Source organism: Macaca fascicularis, chromosome 5 (genome assembly GCF_037993035.2).
Source record: "Macaca fascicularis isolate 582-1 chromosome 5, T2T-MFA8v1.1".
In the NCBI taxonomy this organism is placed as follows: domain Eukaryota; kingdom Metazoa; phylum Chordata; class Mammalia; order Primates; family Cercopithecidae; genus Macaca; species Macaca fascicularis.
The window spans coordinates 66,479,764-66,491,107 of NC_088379.1; the positions used below are offsets into that span (position 1 = coordinate 66,479,764).

Here is an 11,344-nt window from a genome sequence, read left to right on the forward strand (position 1 = left end):
ATTGTATTTGTGGTAGTTTAGATTTATAGTTTAGTCCTTAGGTAATGGATTATTAAAGCCAGATTGTGACTGAACTATAACAGGAAGAAATGTCACCCAGAGAGAGAGAGTTAAATTCAGACTGAAAGTCTTAGGGTTCATCTTTTGGGGAAAGAATGAGTTCTGTTATGTTTCTGTGAGGAATATTTGTATTTTTCTAGGTGCACCAATATCATTTTTACTATTTTTGTGTAGAATCTTAATTTCATAGCAAATGGCATATATGAAAGTTAAGAAGCCAAAGAGAGGGACCATGTTGAATATCATTCTCAACTCATTCTGTCTACCTACCAGGGCATGAGAAGCTTACTGCTACATTTTCCAGACTCCCTTGCCTCTGGAGTTCTAGATGCCAGGAGGATTCCACTAATTTGGACTTTGGACATGAGGTCGGTGCTTTCTGCCTGCTTCTGTTTGTGTAGGCAGACAGGATTGTGGAAACATGAGGCGGCAGTGGCAGCTGAACTCAGGGTTCTAATTGTCATTCGCCCACTCATGGCAGTGATAGAGGCAGGATGGCAGGGCTCAGGTTCCAAGGCCTACTCAGCAGCTTTGTGAGTGTCTTGAGGTGGTTGGAGAAGCAGCATCAGCTTTCTGATCCTGGATTGTAGCTTTTAGTTAGTAAGCTTTTGAATTCAATGGATAGTATACACATATCCCTCCAATCTTCCCAAATATTTTGTGAGTATCTTATTCCTTGCATGAAGTGTAAAATACAGAGGCTAGTTTCAATTTTTAATGTACTGACACCTGTGTATATGGAGGTCTTTCTGGATCTATGTTGTCGTCTGTATCTTAAGTTCTTAGAGACACTGAAAAGACTTTTAGCTCCTTGCCCTTCTCCAACTTTATTCCAGAAAAAAAAAAAAAAAAATACAAGAGGCCCAAATCAACTGCCTTTATTCTGTTTGATGATGCTACAGTGAGGCAGTTTTCTCTAGATTAAGGCTTCAAAAAGATGTTTACAAAAGATGTTTTGTACAAATTCAAGGATATTAAGCCTGAGGTAGCAAGTTACAGAAGGAATAACGATGGCTATAAAACCTAACATTTACAAGTACTTAATATATTCTAGGCATTATAGTAAGTACCTTACATGCATTAGTTAATAATCACAGCAATTCAATCAAGTAGAATCTTGAATTATTCTCATTTTTACTGGTGAAAAAACTGAAAATAAGAGATATGGGATAACTTGCCTGAAATCACACAGCTAGTTACATTGTGCCAGGACTCACATCTAACAAAGTCAATTCTAGAACCCACAATCTAACCACAATACTGTGAAGTCAGAAAATGGGGCTTCCACTTCTACCTCTAGCATTCCACACACAATTATTCTGCCCACTTATGTGGATCCTGGTTCTCCTTTGTTCTCTCATTTCATGTTATATGTTTCTGTAACTTCTTAGAGATTAAAGTATTTAAAAATTATGATATTTGTTTTTGGAAAAAAAAAATCAACACCCATAACCCTCATTGTAAATGCAACAGAGGTTAAAGTGATTTTTTTTGGTAATCATTTTGGCTTCCTGTACATAGAATGCTTTTAAGTTATTTTGAATCCTTGACAAGAGGAGAACTGTAGGCAGTTCTGTGACAGTGTGTTAAATGTTTACATGCCCTGGCACATGCTCCTTTTCTGGGAAGCCTGCTGTTTGTGTTTCTGGATGTGTCAAATTCGTGGCTTTTGTAATTTTACTGGAGAATGGCACAGTTCATAGGTTTGTGGAAAAACAGAAGTTTCTGAAGCTTCAATTGTCTAACATGACAAACTGTGTGATGCCAGAATTCAATTACGAAAGGTTCCTGGCAGCTCTGTTTTGCAATCACATTACTGTTTTGGCAACTGAAACACCGACCATGAGATCTTCATGGTCAAAAAACAAAACATCAAAAGCAACCTGTATGCCATCTCAATCTGTGTTTTTGACACATATATCTGTAATTTATATTTATTGTTTTAATGGAGCTGCAGTTCTCATTGATTCTTCAATGTAGTCTCTTAATGTAAATTAGTTGCAGTAAATTTCATAAGAAACCCGTTACTGGCCGGGCACGGTGGCTCAAGCCTGTAATCCCAGCACTTTGGGAGGCCGAAACGGGCGGATCACGAGGTCAGGAGATCGAGACTATCCTGGCTAATACGGTGAAACCCCGTCTCTACTAAAAAAAAATACAAAAAACCTAGCCAGGCGAGGTGGTGGGCGCCTGTAGTCCCAGCTACTCGGGAGGCTGAGGCAGGAGAATGGCGTAAACCCGGGAGGCGGAGCTTGCAGTGAGCTGAGATCCTGCCATTGCACTCCAGCCTGGGCCACAGAGCGAGACTCCATCTCAAAAAGAAAGAAAGAAAGAAAAAAAAGACACCCGTTCCTTTCTGATTCCTTCTTGTCATGACACTGGACAAAATAAAGCCACAAGGATAAAAAGGTGTGTTTTACATAACCTACTTACTTATCTTTAAATTTTGGAGCACAGCTCTTCTGGGTGTGTTATTCTTTCACTTTACAGATATGTGAGACATTGAAATGAAGAAAGAGAATAGGATAAGGTTCTTTTTTAAGTGTTTTAAAAAATATGCGGCCTAGTTTTATTTGAACCGTGATCCAGTAGAGAGATAGATCTTGATGTTAGTATGGAATCAGAGCCATTTCATATTTTGTCTGGGGAAAAAGGTTTATATCCTTTAGTGGAAAAGGTCATCTGTTTCAGCCAGAAGTCTTAGGAGAACCATTTGATGAATATAAATGATACCCTTCAGTTTTTAAATGATCATTGCTTGAATTTTTAGCATTTCAAATAGAAAACAGATTCAATATTTATTCGAAGGGCAGGCAAAATGGCAGCCAGAAATTGGCATAGAGGATGAAAGAAAACTATTCTTGTTCATATGAACTATCTTGGGACAAAAGCCTGGGTGCAGAAGAGGTAGGACATTGAATTAAATGTGGGTAAGGTGAGCTGGAAGTAGGTGAATAGGAAGATGGGATAGGTAAAAATAAATTGATGGATAAAAGGGGATAAAGCAGTAGAGTGAAGTACTAGAATGCCATAGGAAATTTTTCTTTTTTTTCTTTGTAAAACCGGAGTAGCAAACTCTTAAAGCCCTTCATGCCTGGAATCTTGCAGTGATCTTTGCCTGAACATTTCTCAGAGTCGTGTCAAACTTTAAATCTGTGTTTCTTCTTAAACTTCAGGGGGCAAATTTCAAGTGCTCCAGTAGATGCTCAAAGGCCCTTCTTTATTTCCCCATGGGAGTGAGGGATGGTGGAAGGAAAAGTCACAGATTTTTCTTTTTAAACCAAAGAAATCAAGTTCATTCTTCTGGACTTAATTTGAACTCTTTTTATACATTTTCAGAGGCTGAAGTGCTAAGATTTGCAAAACCTTTCAATGATCTTACAATTTCCAGTTAGTTGATTTAGCACTTGATTTGGAATATGGGAATACTTGTCATTTATTTTGTTTTAGAACTTTTGGGCCTAAGATAAAAGAAGACAGAAAATGGCCATTTAAAAGTTTTGCCAGTACTTATATTTTGTTAACATTTTAAATAGTTTTAAGAATGTTTTTCCACTTGAAAATCAATTTTAACTCATTCAAAACAATAATCATACTGTTACTTTCTTTTATAAACTAAACCATTTCTCTTGCTTCACCTCACCTTTCATTCTGGCTTGTTTGTTAGTTGTAACTAAATAACTAAATAGTTGATTAATTCAGGAATTAACTTACTGATTGCCAGTCTCTGCCTCTAATTATTACACTGATTTAGAGAAACGGAATCAATGGCATATTTCTACAGTTGGAGTGCCAACAGAAATCCACCTGGCAATAGAGAAAGAAACAATACAAAATTAATGGCTATAGAAGCATATTGGCATCGTAACATAGAGGCTTTGGATTTGGCACATCTTTTGGTTTTTGTCTTTTCAGATATTATGCTTTTATGTTTTTTTTTTGAAATTTCAAATAATTAGACTAATGTTGATTTGTTCTTTCCTTAGATATTAGCTCTTTTTTGTAGCTGACTTACTTTGCCTTGTTTTCCTACTTAGGTTAGTTCTTGATTATTTGTGTCACATTTTTTTTCTTCCATTATTTGTAATTAAATTCTCTTTTCTGGTGATATAATTCTTTGTTCTCACTTTTGCATACCAAATGAGCTTAGAATAAGAGACCAATTGAACAGGTTTCAGTTGAGAGCCTCAGATGTGCTTAACATTGGTTTGATCAGTATTTTTGTAGACTATTTATATTTTTGATTCTGATTTTTTTTTTTGTTTGGAAAAACTTTGTGCCTTTATGCTTTGGACAAAGTGTCTCAACATGTTTTTTATAAAATAATACATTCTTATCATAGGGAATACAGAAAATATAAAGGGGAAAATACAATCAGCTGTCATTTGATTCTACAGAGATAACCACTATTATCATTCTGGTGTATTTTATTACAGATTTTTTTATTTGTTTTTGAGATGGAGTCTTGCTCTGTCTCCCCGGATGGAGTGCAGTGATGTGATCTTGGCTCACTGCAACCTCTGCCTCCTGGGGTTCAAGTGATTTTTCTGCCTCAGCTTCCTCAGTAGCTGGGATTACAGATGCCCACCACCACACTGGCTAATTTTTGTATTTTTAGTAGAGACAGGATTTCACCATTTTTGGCCAGGCTGGTCTTGAACTCCTGACCTCAGGTGATCCACCCACCTTGGCCTCCCAAAGTGCTGAGATTACAGGCATGAGCCACTGCACCAGACCTCTTGCAGTCATTATTTTTATGTGCATGTTTAACAGGTGCATTCATCTTGCATAACTTAACTCATTTCTGTTTTATTTCATTTTGTGAGTTACAGATCTAAAATACTGTTAAATGTGATGATTATAGATATCCTTGTTTGGCTTAGTATTTCAATAGGAATGCCTGTTCTAAAGTGCCCAGGAGAGAATATTAATAGATGAAATGTGTGACAAGGGTTTTGTGGTCAAGAAAGCTGGAGAAACACAAGGTTAAATAAAGTTTATTTTTCTTTACCTAAAGGAACTTCAGGGCCTTATATATATTGTGACATGCAGAAGAAGGCTTTATAGCATTAAACATTTTCAGACTTATGTGAGTGCTGAACCCTTGATAATTTTCATAAAAGTCTTTTATGAAATAAATGTTGGGAAATACTTCTCTTGGGTTCCACTTTTGTCTTAGTTCATTTGGGTTGTGATAAAAAACTACCATAAATTGAGTGGTTTATCAACAACAGAAATGTATCTTTCACAGTTTGGAGGCTGAGAAAAATCAAGATGTCAACAGATTAAATGTCTGATGAGGACTCATCAAAAAGATGAGGACCATCATTTTTCTGTGTCCTTACATGGTGGAAAGGGCCAGGGAGCTCTCTGTGGTCTCTTTTATAAGGGCACTACTTCAATTGATGAGAGCTTTATGCCCATGAGCTAATCAACTCCCAAAGGTCTCACCTCCAAATACTATCACACTGGGTACTAGGATTTCAATATATAAATTTTCGGGGGCATAAACATTCACTTCGTAAAAAATTTTAAGTATAATGCTCTTGGTTTTAAATAGGTAATCTATTCTAATAATAATAACGAAAATACTATTCTAGTTCATGAAGTTGCTTTAAGTTTTAAAAATCAGGAATGCATATTGCATTTTATGAAATTCATGTTTTCTGCATTTTTCACAATTTTATGTGTGTGTGTGTGTGTGTGTATTTATCTTTACTTTGAGTTATGTGATCTTTTAATAGATTCCTGAATTTAAATTTAATATTATTTTACTAACTTATGCTTTCCAAACCTCAGTCTCTGCATGTATAAAAATAATAATGATACCTCCCTCAAAGAGATGTTAAAACTTATGAGAAAATGCATATAATGTGTTTAGAACCTTTCTTAGTCCATTTTATGCTTCTATAATAGAAAATTGCCAACTAAGTAATTTACAAAGAAAATAAATTTATTTCTCACAGTTCTGGAGGCTGAAAAGTCTCCAAGGTGCTATCATCTGGTCAGAGCCTCTTGCTGTGTCACTCCATAGTAGAGGTGGAAGGACAAGACAGTATGAGAGAGCAAAAGATCTAACTTGCAACCTCAAGCCCTTTTATAATTATCATCCATTCATTCATGAGGGTGAATCTCTCATGGTCTACACACCTCCCATTTGGCCCCACTTCTCGATACTGTTGCACTGGAGTTTAAATTTCCAATATATGCTTTTTGGGGAGCACATTCAAACCATAGCAACTTCATTCTTCGAAAATACAAAATGATTATTAGGATTAAAGTAGCTTTGGCTATGGCTCATATCTTTGATAAGTAGTTCTCTAATTTTTTGTACATGAGATGTAATTGTTTTAATTCTCTCTTTAAGCCAATAACTGTGTAGATATATGTTTTACATTTTCATTTTGATTAGTTAAAACAAATTATTAATTTCCTGCTCTACGGCACTGTGATTAGCAGCTATGGCTTGAAAAGCATTTGCTTAAGGAATTTAAAATTTCTCTATTATGGAGATTACTATATAACTATATTATGGATATATTATCATTTAAAAAGTCAATGTTTAATATATTATCATTTTTTAAAAAATTGGTGTTCTATATACACTTGGAAAGGCTTTTTGTGTAGGCTACTGAATTTAATCTATAGTTACGAATTTAAGATTGCTAGATGAATTATTCTAATCTTATTAAAAATGATACTTATATGTTTTTATGTTTTCCCTCAAAGATGATTTTGTCTGACATTGTCATTCTTATTTTTTCTTTTTATTTGCATTTGTCTGTTATTTGTCTTCCTTTTTTTGACTACTTGATCTGCAAAAAGTTAAGTTCTCCCACTGTAGTTCTGTATCCATCAATTTCTTTCCACACTTTTAACAGTTTGAAATTTATTCATATGTGACACTGTTAGTTAGCACTTAAAAGTTTATGACTATTATATATTTGTTATGGATTATATCTCTTGATGAACAGAAAGTAACACCCAGCTAGTTTTTTAAATTATTGTTTAGTTTATTCAAAAACAAATGTTAACTTTTTTTGAGATTATTTTGTTGATTGCCAATTAAAAAAAAACTCACCCCAAAACATATAGTTTAGGCAAATACAAGTTTATTACCTACTACAGTAAGGGAGAATATCACTTATGGATGGATATTTAGGGAGTTTTGGGTTTGGTTTAAAGCAAAGTTTTAAATGCAGGGATCTGAGAAGAATTGTGCAATGTTTTTGATATTAATTATAATTGGTGGGCACAGAAAAATGAGGGTTTTAATGTGGGTCTTGATAAATGAACATTTGTTTGATAATGGAGAAGTTTGCCTATTTAAGACATTTATTTTCTTCAGAAAGAGGTTATTCCTCTCTAATACCTGAGGAGGAGGCAAGTTGAACAGTTTCTTTTTCAGATAAATTGATTTTTATTTTTATTTATTTATTTTTTGAACTTTTATTTTAAGTTCAGGGGTACGTGTGAAGGTTTGTTACATAGGTAAACTTGTGTCATGGGGGCTTGTTGTACAGATTATTTAATCACCCAGGTATGAAGCCCAGTACCCAATAATTATATTTTCTGAGCTAAATGATGAGAACTCATGAACACAAAGGTAAAAACAGACACTGGGGTCTATTTGAGGATTACTGGTGGAAGGAAGGAGAGGTGCAGAAAAGGTAAATGAATTTTTAAGAACTTCATGAAACAAACAGTTACATTATTTGAAACTTTATTTTCCTAGGCAAGAATTCATTGGAATAGTAAAAATGTGTTAATGTAGACAATTAGTTCTTGATTCTATTAGATCCGTTGTAGCAGGCAGTCTGTTTTCAGTTTGATAAATCTCTGCCTATCTTTTAAAAACATTTTAATGCCACTTTATTTTAGGTAGGTCTCTTGAAAGCAGCATATATTTACATTGTATCTCAATTTAATTTGAGACTATTTAGATTAATAGAGGAATTTAAACTTTTTGTACTACACTCAAATATTTTATCTTAACTCCATCTCATTTTGTGCTTTCTTTGCCCTATAAAATGTGACTGTTTTCTTTAGTTTTATCTTCTCCAGTAATTAAAAGCTGTAGTTCTCATTAATATTAATACAATCTGAGGTTTGCAACTCAGATAACCATTCTTAACTAAATATATACCACCTTTTATATTTCCTCTTACAATGATTATTTTTGATGTTTGCATTCAACTTTTTACTCCAACTAACAACAGTTATTTAAATTTAACTTTGCTAAACTATGCTCGGGGTACACCGTTTATATTTATATAACCTGACTTTCTCGTTTTTTGACTCAATTTCTGTTAACATTTGATATCTTTAGTATGTTGTACAAGATAGTTTCAAGAAAGGTACAAAGATGTTATGTTTGAGTTCTTGTATATCTGAGGGTGTCTTTCTGCTGTTTTCAGAAGTGAATGATATTTTTACTGGGCTTATATCTCTGAAAATTTTATGTATATCGTTTCATTACTTTTCTGCTGTATAATTTTGGAGACATTAGAATCCACCTGGTTTTAATTCCTTAGCGGTTAATCTGCTTAGTTTTTTCTTTCTTTTTAAACAAGAAGTTTATTTAAACAACAAGATGCTTAACTTGAAGGGAAAACTATCTAAGATTCTTTTTTGTTTTAGAGTAATTTATCCCTACTTAAAGGCAGATTGCCCTACATGTAACAGCTACGTACAAAAAAGTTATAAAATTGTCCTTGGTTTAACAATGATAAATGAAAAACATTAAAATTCTCCAATTGAACAAGATATGCAAGGATTTTTATGTTGTGTGTTTTTGTTAAAACAGTGAGAGCAAAATAACTTACTGGAATATAAAGATAAGAGCTGAATGAGCATGCCACTAATGGAGAAAGGGAGTATTTTCACAGAATCAGTATTTTTCCCCATCCCGTCTCCACTTGATGTCAATTAAAACATACCATTGTCTGTTTAGTTAAAAAAAAAAAAAAAAAAAAGCAATATGCTTGTGCACATATACCAGTTACTTTATGTACAATAAAGGAATGGGGAAGGGGGAAATGAAAGAATAGAGAAAACTGTAGGGTAGTTGTCAGGATGTGGTGGAACCAAATTGCAGTTTTCTAATTGAGAATGTAATCTTGGTCTTTAAAGAACAGAGTTCTGGAGTAAAGAAGCAGGTTCCCTTTTCAGTAGACACCTCCCGTCTGCTGTTGGAACACATCAATTGTATCTTCATCCGCCATTTCCAACCGTGCAGGTGTGTCTGTTTCATTGATTGGTTGCCCGTCGAATCGGAATCTGATCTGCCTCATTGACAATCCCTGTCGTTCACAATAGGCTTTCATTAGTTTACTAAATGGTGTATGCCTCTTAATCTTAAACTGCACCACAGAACCATCCTGCCCCGCAACCTTCAAATTAATATGATCGTTGTTCTCAGTCTTGACTCCTTCCTTGGGATTTTCGTCGGCCATGGCGAGCGCCGGAGTCTCTTCAGCTGCAGCTTCACAAAAGAGGTACCAGGTCCGCACCAAACGAGCACACAAGCAGCACCAGGAGCGGCAGAAGCTGCTTAGTTTTTTCTACCTTTACATAAGATTTTCTGTAAATTATGAAAATCTTAGCTGAATAGTTCTCAACAATGATCTCTTTTAATTATTTTTCTTAGTTCACCTTATTTTTTCAATTATGTCTTGGTTGCTACTTTGATTCCAAATTTCTTGAAAATACTCATAATTCTTGGGCTGATTTTAATTTACTCTCTACATCAAATGTATATCATTTTCATTTTATGTCTTCATTATCAGTAGTGCTCTTTAAAAAGTGTTATGCAAATTTTGTATTCAGCTATTATAACTTTGGTTTCCTTTGAAACCTTTCTTTGATATTCCTTTAAATCTTACTTTGTTATCTTTGTGTTTCTTCTAACCATTCTTTCATTTTATTGTTTTGTTTTTCTTAGACTCCTTGCCTTTGATGGTCACATTTTATTTCAAGCTCCTGAAGGTATCATAATGTTTTCCAAAATTTTCTCTTAGTTCCTCAGCTAAGTTAGGTTTAGAGCTTTGCTCATTCTCTGAGTCTTCAATATAGATTTTTCTTTCTCTTATATCTTTGTTAATTTTTCAAACCACCTCTTACCCCCAATAATCAATTTCTTATGCAGAAAGAAATATCTGGACCTAAGCATGCCAACTCGTATGTGGCTTATTTTGGATTCGCTAAATATTTTGGGTGGCTATTAAAAATTATTCTCAGAGGTATCTATCTTGGCCTCTTTCTTACTTTTGATTATTGGTTTTATGACACTTTGAAACCATGGAATTTCTCAGTGTTTCTTAACCACAGCAAACATTAGAATCAATTATAACGCTTTAAAAATAGATATTTCTTACTGAATTTATATTTGCATTTAAAATTGGCACTGTACTATATGAAATGAATAGAAAACACTATTATAATATTAAAAATTCTACTTTTCTTTACTTAGAATGATGTTAAATAGCAAATAACAAATACCAGATGAGAGAGAAAGGGATCATTGAAGAAAGCAAAAATATTATATTTCAGTATCTTTTACAGTATTTCCCTCCACCCCTGCTTTCTAAATAAGAAACTCCACATTTTCAGTTTGCACTGAGCCTTGCAAAGTATGTGGCTGGCCCTGATTTTAAGAACCAATGAGCTACTGCTCATCTTCCTTATTTCTCTCTGTCTCCCTCTCTCTCTCTCTCTCTCTCTCTCTCTCTCTCTCTCTCTCTCTCTCTCTCTCTCACACACACACACACACACACACACACGCCACACACATCCACACAGACACATGCACAGGTAGGTATATGTATTTGTGACAGACCTGGTGAGTTATTTTCTTTCAATTGAAAGGAAATAGGCAGAATGCTAGTGTGAGGGATGAGAGAAAGAGGAAGAAATACCCTGATGAACATCTTCTCCCTTACTCTCTGTTTCAGTCACGCTGTTCATTTTTAATTTCCTCCTATCAGTAAGTTACCAACTTTTTGGTTTTAGGGCTCCTTTTCTTCATTATCTAGGATGCCAATGAGCTTTTGTTCTTATGTGTTATATCTATCGTTGCTTACAATAATTGGAAATGAAAATTTAAAACTTCAAAAAGTGTTCCTTTATTAATTTATTAAGTGTAACATTATTGGGTTATTACATATTAAGAGACCAATAATAATAATAATAATGATAAACTATATATTCCTACATAAGAAAATTAGTAAAAAGAATAGCTCTGTTTTACATTTCTGCAAACTTCTTTAATGGGTGGCTTAATGAA

The 11,344-nt window shown here is 34.3% G+C and overlaps 1 pseudogene; it reads right to left on the bottom strand.

Moving 5' to 3' along the window:
- Positions 1 to 8,684: 8,684 nt before the first annotated feature.
- LOC102136873 (small ubiquitin-related modifier 2 pseudogene) lies at positions 8,685 to 9,610 on the bottom strand (annotated as a pseudogene).
- Positions 9,611 to 11,344: the final 1,734 nt, after the last annotated feature.